Source organism: Triticum dicoccoides, chromosome 5B, assembly GCF_002162155.2.
Source record: "Triticum dicoccoides isolate Atlit2015 ecotype Zavitan chromosome 5B, WEW_v2.0, whole genome shotgun sequence".
NCBI classification, from domain to species: domain Eukaryota; kingdom Viridiplantae; phylum Streptophyta; class Magnoliopsida; order Poales; family Poaceae; genus Triticum; species Triticum dicoccoides.
The window spans coordinates 202,643,826-202,653,671 of record NC_041389.1 but is presented as its reverse complement, the minus strand read 5'-3'; the positions used below and the strand labels follow the sequence as shown (position 1 = coordinate 202,653,671).

The 9,846-nt window shown below is 39.5% G+C and overlaps 1 long non-coding RNA gene across 8 annotated transcripts; it reads right to left on the bottom strand.

Moving 5' to 3' along the window:
* Positions 1-2,479: 2,479 nt before the first annotated feature.
* LOC119308078 lies at positions 2,480-9,835 on the bottom strand. 8 transcript variants are annotated; one of them, XR_005149804.1, is made up of 5 exons: positions 8,665-9,835; positions 8,208-8,385; positions 6,061-6,419; positions 5,416-5,642; positions 2,480-3,217 (listed from the first exon to the last, which is right to left on the bottom strand). It is a non-coding gene; the product is annotated as an uncharacterized LOC119308078 (long non-coding RNA). The 8 variants fall into 8 exon arrangements; XR_005149805.1 differs by having other exon boundaries at positions 8,894-9,835; XR_005149807.1 differs by having other exon boundaries at positions 6,061-6,295; positions 6,366-6,419; positions 8,208-9,832.
* Between the last annotated feature and the right edge of the window lie 11 nt (positions 9,836-9,846).

Genomic DNA, 9,846 nt, shown 5'->3' with positions numbered 1-9,846 from the left:
TCAGTCTAAAGCAGTGCGGTATTCTATCTGATGCAGTACATACCACGATTTTGGTGTCGCGAAAAAACAGTGTGTCCGCATTTCGTTAAAATCAAAACTGCTCTTAAACCATAAAGAATTAGGGAGAGTGTTCTACATGAAAAAGTTGCGCCTCGTCGATATCTTTCCAACGGCGTATGATTTGAATCATTCTGACCAGCCGTTCGGAAAAATTTCGCGAAAAAACAGCCGCTGCCTCTCGACGTCAGCCGCACGATTTTCAAAATTAACTAAAAACTGTAAGGAATCTCAAAAACATTTCAACATACGACAGTTGCGCCTTGTCCATAGCTTTCCAACGGTGTATCATGCGTCTCGTTTCAACAAACGATTAGAAAACTGGAGCGAAAACAGTAGCGAAAATTTCAAAAAAATTGAAAAACAGAGTTCCGCGATTTAGTAAATTTGAAACTGCTCTTTAACCGTAACGAATTAGAGAAAGATTTATATATGAAAAAGATGCGCCTCGACGATATCTATCCAACGGCGTATCATTTGCTTCATTCCGACAAGCGGTTTAGAAAAAAACGCGAAAAAACGTTCGCTGCCACTCGTCATCCGCCGCACCATTTTCAAAACTGCTCTTAAACCGTGTGGAATCTCGAAAAGTATTCAACATGTAGAAGTTGCGCCTAATCCATAGCTTTTCAACGGTATATTACACGCCTCATTCTGATAAAAGGTTAAAAAATTAGAGCAAAAACAGTACCGAAAAAATAACGCGTACAGGTTTTTCCAACGAGAAGTTCACTAGTCTCTATTGCAGTGCTCGGCGTCAAGAAGATGCAGTGCACTTGCGTTCAGCGTGCAGTGCGGAAGTGGTTTGCAGAATAGTTATTCTGCTAATATTAGCAGAATAGACCGTCTGTATATATATATATATATATACACACATCTGGGCTATTCTGTTACCCTTTTTGGACTGACGGTTTCAGGTGGTTGTACTGATGTTTTCGAAGCGGTTGAACTGATGCTTTCAGTTGTGTTTAAAAGATCGTCTTCTTTAGTTCAAAAACTTTTTGTAATTTTTTTGTCGGAACGGAGCATATAATATATCGTTGGAAAGATCTTGACAACCATATTTCAAGTATATTGAACGTTTTTGCAAAATCATTATGGTTTAAGAGCAGTTTTGAAAAAACTATTTTTTTCAAAACCGAAAACGTGAATCGTATTTTGGACTCAATTTTTAAATGGTTTGTCGGAATTAAGCAAATAAGATGGCGTTGAAAAGCTGATGAAAATCCGCATCTTCCATATATGTATTGTTTTTTCTAATTCTATATGATTTAAAAGTAATTTGAAAAACGGTGAAATTCTGGGCGAAACGTATTTTCGTGATTATTTGCAAACGGTATATCGGATTGACACAAATGACACGGCGTTGGAAAGCTATGGAAAATGCGCTTTCGTATAGAAATGTTTTTCTAATTCCTTACGGTTTGAATTCGAATATGGTCAAATTTGGTTTTGAACGCGATTTTTTAAAAAGTTTGTCGAAATATGGTAAATAATATACCGTTAGATAGCTATCGAAAATGCGAAACTTAGCCATGTTGAACATTTTCTCTACTTCGCAACCATTTAAGAGTAATTTTGAATACGACATGACGGATCCTGCTGTTTTCTCGTCTGAAAAACAGAGTAGTCATACTGATATATGTGTACGTTTGTACTGAGCTATTTTTTGTAGAGTAATTTGAATGGTTCCGAAAAAGGGTACTTATACTGATGCTTGCATGGGTTTGCACTAAGCGTGTTTTCAGTAACTAGACTTTGCTTTGTTTTGCTCGTAAGTTTTCAATAGTTTATTGTATCATCGCCCCTGTACTTGCATGATTTATATCATCAAACTGAATGATATTTTTTTAAAGAAAATGTTTTTTTAATAAACTTTTTCTATAACGATTTCCTAGACTTCTCTTATTTTATGGCTTGTACTTTTCTCATTTGAATTGCATGGGGTTTCTTTTTGCTTGAACTTTTACAAGTTAAATTTCCGTCAATTTTTTTATTCCAAACGGACCACAATTTTAACTTGTACTGATCAATATTTTTAATTCAACCATTTTTTCTTTGTAGAACGGACGAATATATATTCCGAAAAAAGAGTACTTGAACGAATGTATGTATAGTTTTGTACTGAGCGTGTTTTCACATACTGAGTGTGTTTTGTGTTGAGCAGTCGAACTTTCATCATCGAACCAACATAGTTTATATAGCTGAACTAAAATAAACTTTTCCACAATAAATGTGATGTGCTTTTTCTTTGTTTTTCTTTGAGCATATATTCCTCAGGTTCATAGACGAACTTTCTCAAATTCCATAGAAGAACCGATAGCTATTTATGATCTAAACATATATGCTAGTAGTAATCAAACATTCCATACAATTTTTTGTCTGTTCATGGACATCAACCAAAATAGGAAGGAGAGAGCACTCGAACTGATAATTGTTTTTTATTCATACTGATCAATGTTTTTAATTCAAACCATTTTTTCCTTTCTTGTAGAAACATCAAACTATCATTTACACTTTCTTTTAAAAAGTAGCAATCATATTATCATACACAGAAGAACTTGCAGCTGCTGCTATGTTTATGGATTGCATGTTTTCATTGTCCTCATTGCCTTCATCGTGTACTTCATCCTTAGCCTGCTTGGTATCCTTCATGCTAGTGATCAGCGTCGTCATCCTGGGCTTGCTTTGTAGGCATTATTCCCCAAGGTGCCACATCCTTACTCACTGTGCTGATGTGTTTGTACTTCCCAAACAAATATGTGAGAGCACAAAATAAAAAAAATTCAAACACTATTTGGTTCTAACAGGAATAGAAACAAACACTAAAGAGCATGACACAACCAAATTATCTCTCTCATATTAATTCATTGTCCATGGATCCATGTGCTGTAGCATGTGAACCCCAAAGCTAGCAATAGTAGTAGCTTCTCCGAGTAGCGACAACTCGAACTTGTGCAACAAACACCTACAAGTTCAGAACTTATGCAACAAACACCTACTTTTCAATTACATGCAGACAATTGATTAGCAGCAGTAAGTTGGAGCTGGGATGGATAGGAGATTGCATTACCAGCAGAGCTTCCCAGAGGTTTTCCTTGTTGGCAGCATCGCGAATGGGAGGAGAGCATTTGAAACAAGTGTTCCCATCTCGAACTTCCTGCAGAAGATGCTATTACAAGCAGAACGGTTGTAGTAAATTGAACTACAGCACCAGAGAAAAGCACAACGTTTCACACCAAACTATTTAGTTTCTTTCAGTCACACACTGTTTTATGTTATCCTCATTCTATCAGTTCTTTTTTACTTAATATTTAACCACCATCTTCTTTCCCTTCTCATTGTTCTTTTGCCAATTAGAACACTACTGTAGGAGCACCAACTCATATGTGACAGTGCATAGGATGCGAAGGTGCAGCTAGCTTTAGATTCGACAATCCTCTATCAATACAAGGAACAACAGCAGCAGCAAATCCCTCTCAGTAATCTCTTTCTCACTCACCTTACCCTATAGCACCAGCGACCAGGGCACACGAACCACCGGCAGCTAGCAAGCAACAACGACATTGCGGGCGGGGCGGCGCACTGTATCAATTTCATGAATTGAAATAAATAATGAACTACTAGAGCCATTTTCTGTAATGGCCTGATGCAATTACAGAATCATCAAAGCAAACTAGTTGCAAACAATCATCTCCGAACTTGTGACTTGACCTTTTAAATTACAAGATTGAAGTATATATGAGCTATCTAGGCCAAGTGGAAATTTTTGACTTAAACTTTTACCATTCGAATTCCCATTTGGGGTTTCTTTTTTGTTTGATCTTTTTCACGAACTTATCTGAGACGTCGTGGTGAACTTATAACATTTTCAATCAATGACCCTTTACAGCCACCAATATTTTCTTCTGCACTTACACCCTCTCGAGTCAGAACTGATACAATTATTTTTTAATAATTTAACTGTGTTTTCACTAATGATATAACTTAATAGCATTTCTTCTGAATAAGTTAACAATAAACATGATCATAAGAACCTCATTTTCTCATGAACCCATTTTCTGTCAGATGTGTGCATGTTCACACGTACTAGGAATTTGAGGCTACATTTGCACTAGTATAATCCAAAGTACACAAGTTCTGGTCACTAATTAACAACGAACCATTGTCCAACACTTCTTTTTTGACTCACATTAAGTACTAATGATAGTGACTAGCACTGCATTGTGTTATCCCCTGTAATTTCAGTATATTTTTCTTCGCTGGTCAACAAAAAACTCAGTACATTGTTCTTTAGTATATTGTTCTTCTCTGATTACTTTAGTTCATGTGTTTGAACTGAAGGAGGCTGCTGAATCAAACCACTGATTTAGTAGCATTTACATAGACGAAGCTATTTTGGGGTGGCGAACGGCAGCAGCATGTGGGCTGGGTTGTCGCGCACCGGGAAGGATGAGGAAAACGGCAACCCAACCACTATAGTGGAAATAGGAGCTCACGGTCGTGGACTGCTTCTCGACATGAACTCGACCGTCGGGATGCCACGGGGCTGGACTAGGGACGGTGCTGGACATATTGGAGAAGTGGCCAAAGAGCTTAGAGCAGCAGTGTACATCGGCAAAGGACTGCTCGTGCACAAGGAGATGTACTGCTCTCCTGGGATGGAGAGGCGAAGTGTGTGCCTCCCGAGCCGCGGCGTTGAACTGCTTCGGGTTGTGTCGTTGAACGATCCGGTGTGGTGGCGGTGAACGGTATGGGCAGTACGGCGATGGAGCCCCACCGGCGGTGGCAGGAGGCTCGACGCAATCGGCCTAGTAGCTGCGACGGTGAATTGCTTGGGACGGCCAGGTTGGACCGAAATAAAAAATTATTTGCCGAACTTGGACCGCAGTCAGCGGTCAATTTGGACTGAGAAGGATGTTGTGGTTGTGCCTGGGAGGAATAAAAGGGGTTTGCCTAGGCAGAAAGCCGAGCATGGTCTGGGGAAGAAGCCGTTTGATCCCGTTTATCCTGAAAACTGCAGATTATAGGATAGGACTATTATGCATCTGCCCACGATCCCATTTACTAGAAACTGGACCTGCTACTTCCCACCATTCCATTTTTTATCATGTCATGATCAAAATGGGTTTGGTCCCAATGTTCAGACCGGAATACTAGAGCGGTTTGTGATCTAAAAGTTAGCAACTATGGATCAAAAGTTATAATAAAGGTCCTTAACATTTGCCATTGCTTGAATTATTCGAGCACCTTCTGAGCGACCGACAATAAGAGAAGTTGTGAAAATGCTTATTGACATTGATTCTACTTCTATATTTGAAGGGCAAAGTACAAGAATAATAAGTAAAAGCAGGTTACCTTTTCTTTGTAAGATGCCACCATCAACAAAATGAGGACCTTTACCCACAGAATAGCAATAGCGCTTTGAAGTAGCCGATTACGAACCTTAGAATGTGTTACTAGTGTGTTGGAAGCAAGTAAGTTGCAGGCTGTCATTAATCTGGAGGTGTAGTAGCCTCTGGTAGCCTCATAAGTCATGTATCTGCAGCAGTTTCTGTAGAAATTCTGTATATAGCGTGTAGTTCCTGTAAAAATGTTAGATCATGATTTACTGTACTACACTGTAAAATCTGCACTGCAAGATAATGATGTACTGCACTTAGATAACGATGTATGCACTGTTAGATAATGATAAAACATAGCATCCTAGTCCAATCATGACTACTTTGAATGGGCTAGATTTTATCAACAAGGAGCATGTACCGGTTTACACATTAATTCCGTATACATTTGCTGAAGTTACCTTAGACTTGCATCTAGTTTTAGCACACCCAATAATAGTTGTACTGAGATGGTCAACTAATTGTACCGAGATAGTGAACTTATTTATTGCAAAAAGAAAGTCTAAATCATGGCTGAAATTTATTCTAAATCATAAGATTGATGGGAGTATAAGGTAACTTCAGCAAATGTATACGGAATTTTAAATTTCCAAGCACATACCTTATGTTCTTGTTTGTTGCCGGGCATGACGCTCCTACTCCTGTGGACTGACGGCACCGGCGAAGTCGAGCTGAAGGAGCAGGGATCACGAGCGGCGGCTGGGTGCGCCGGGATTTTGCCGCTGTAAGGGGATCCCAGCTACTACCAAGTCATTCCCGAGGAGCTTATAGAGGCGGTGCAGTTGGTCGCAGGCCATGTGTAAGTTTCAACTATCAGGTGTGCCGGGATTTGGCCGCTGTAGAGAAACAAGAAGTCAGAACAAACAGGAGTTATATAGGTTACAGATTTTTGCCTTCTATACTGACGTGCTTCCTGAGTTATATAGGGATCACTCCCAGTCAGTCCCACTGCTACCTGTGCTGCAGAGAACATGAATATAAAGGAGATGGTGACTCATCAATTTTTCTTTCCGATATATCTAAACTTACAGAATTTTCAAACTTGCACTGACGATACTTTAGGTGATATATCTAAACTTTACAAAATTTTGAAGAAACTTGCTGCAAATCATTACTTATTTAGGTGATATATCTAAACTTACAGAGTTTTGAAACTTGCACTGACGATATTTCTGCACACACACCAACTATTCTGTAATTTTTCATGGACTGATGATAGATTACACATCGAACTAATACTATGTCTGGTACAAAAATTCTCTATCACGTAGTTGAACAGGCTCTCTTCGCAGTGGTGTACGGCCTGGGGTGGCGGAGGTGAACGGCCTGTGCGCTGAGGAGGCGGAGGGTGACGCCGGAAAATTAGCCCGCGACACAGCGGGGGCGCTACGTCGGGAGGATGCCACACACGGCGTGGTGAGTGCATGATGCGGCAGCGCGAGAATGATGGGCCGTGGCGATGGTCAGGGTGCAGGGCCATGTTGTTGGCCGGCGGTGTTGGTTAGGGAGCAGGGCCACGGCGATGGGTAAAGAGCAAAGTATTTTGCAATCAACCAATATAATCCAATATCAACTAGTTGAAGTGAACTAAACTTATATATATATAGGGAGAGAGAGAGCTCACGAGGGAGAAGATTACAAGCCTTGCATCACCGAGTGAAAGCACCTTGGTGGAAGAAAGTTATAGTGATCCATTGATAACAGGTCAAACCCTCCTTATGCTTGAGTGCACTAGAACTGACAACAAACTGATGCTCTATCAAAAGTTCAACCAGGCCAAAATTCGAAACTGGCCAAACCACTAGTTGACAGGCAACACTACATTCTTCTCTACTATCTACTCTCAGTTCAAGAGTCGAGATGGACAGAGTTCATCGAGCCTGCACTATCCGTCCACACAAGCTACAGAGCCTCGAGAGAGAGTCTCAAATATCAGTTCACAGAAACTACAGATAATAGCAATAATTATCTATAATCATTCTTTCATCCATCAGCTAGTTTGTGTCCATGTTGTATGGAGGGAGCAGCAACATTGCATCGTGGCAGCCGCTGAAACCAGATCAGGGTTGTGGGAGGAGGAGGGGTGGAGGGACGACAGCCAGCGATGGAAGCAAGGCGGAGGTTCTCAACCGTGGTTGATGGATCGCATGGGGGCGCTGGGCTCGCGGCGGATGTACAAGAAGAACTAGAGAAATATGGTAGATCAAATACGGCTTAAAAGTGGCAGATCAAACGGTTTGTCGGATGGGTTCAATGTGCAAATTCATGTAAAAAGAACCAAGCAAGTTCATGTTCAGTAACATTAGAAGTTACCAAACAAACCTAAAAAGATTTCTGTACTTTGAAATACTTCATTTTTACTTCCCAAATACTTCATTTGTTTTGAAATATGAACTTCTACAGTTATTTCCTAGAACTTGTTGTATTTTCCCTGTGAATTCCATGGGGTTTTTGTGTTTCATTATTTTTGTTTATCTTGTTTTCTGTTTTGTATGAACTTATAGGGTTATACATGTTGAACTTATAGACCAGCGGCGCTCAGAGGCAGGGGGTAGGCGGCAGCGGCGCGTTGGACTATGCCAGACATTTCTTTCTACACTAGATAGTGTGTAGACATGCTGCCAAGGTCTCACACATGTTTTCCTAGAACAAGTTGAACTGAATATCTTTTCATTTTGAACTTTGAAAGAAGCTACAACTTTCTGCTGCCTAAATGTGTATATAATTTCAAGTTTTCCAAGCACATACCTTCTGTTCTTGTTTGTTGACGGGCACGCCGCCCCTACTTCTGTGGACTGACGGCGCCGACAAAGTGGAGCTTAAGGAGCAAGGATCACGAGCAACCTATGGGCTGAAACTCACAGCGAATGGTTCGACTCCAACGATATCAATGGAAGGGCAATGACAGTCAACATCTTATAGCCCCCTATTTTGATAAAATAGCTGAACTTATTAGCAATAAAATAGTTGAACTTATATGAATTGATGGAGTAAACAATAAGACAAATTTGGATTTCCCGCACTCCATCGATTGATTGAAAACAGAGTAGGTTCATTTTAGCAAGTCAAGATTCGGAAACTAAATCAATCAAAGCACACAGATGTAATCCTCAACAGCCATCATCAAACTAAACTTGATTTGCAATTTCTTCAGAAATTAGAACAAATAGAGGACAACCGAGCGATGAGCAGAGAGCCTCCTTACAGTGAAGAAATAGGGGTTGACGGGGATGGCGGTGGACATCCAGAACTAGAGGATCCTGAAGGACTCAAATTTTATTGTTAGTTCATTATAGTAATCCTAATTAGTTGGTCTTTTTAGTACTTTGCAAGGTGCCACATATGTACTAATTATAGCGATGTATTTGTATTGCCCCAAAACACACCTGAAACATCACAAGAACATAAAAAAGAATGTTTATTAGTTCACAAACCTATCAACAATAGTAGTCCTGCTACTCCAGTGCAGCCGCCGTTGTTGATTTTCTTCTAAAAATACACATTGAACTGCTGTAACAAAACATGGAGGAACTTTAAGCCACAAGATTTAGCAAGATGAACCACTAGTCTACTAACCAGAAGAACTGAATGAATTACAAATATTTGAACTTTTCCTAATGCTCTGTAGGCCGGACAATGGGGGATTAAAGTTTGTAGCAGTAGTGCTCATGGCTATATAGGGCTCTCCCAGGACAAGCCCTCGTGTATAAAAAAGCTAGTGGTTTAAATTCAAAACATGGACAACGCCACCAAACATTTGATTAGTATATATTCTCACCTTATCCTCCACTGCCTGTTTTGTGTTATATGAAGATGGAAAACATAAAGGCAATTGTACTTACGATTTGGAATTAGATGTACTAAATAGCATACAGAAGATGGACTGAAAAAATTGAACTAGCACAACCATTCTACTTTTTGAAAATCTTTTGAACTAGCTCTACGACAATTTTTTAAACTTAAGTATGCAGATGAAGCGAACTTTTCGACACATATATTTTGTTTGTAACCATACCCAACTCACACTCTCCTTGATATTGTGTTGAACTACTGTTGCATTTTTTTATGTGGAGAACTTTTTTATAAAAAAATATTGAATACTGTTTTCTAATTTACAACAATACTTCACTGTTTTTTTGTATGAATTGTTTTGTATAATGCAGATTTGAACTATTGTTTTCTTTTCATGAACCAATTACATCAGACTAATTTAGAGAATGTACTTCTTGGCCGCAACACAATGAACCTGCAGGAAAATAAGATTTGTACCACTTGCTCTCCAATTTCACTAGCCATGCTAACAAAAAACAGAATTCATGGGAAAAAATTCTTCTCTTTTCAAACATTAACACAAACACCTAGCATAAAATCTCTATGAAGGGAGCAG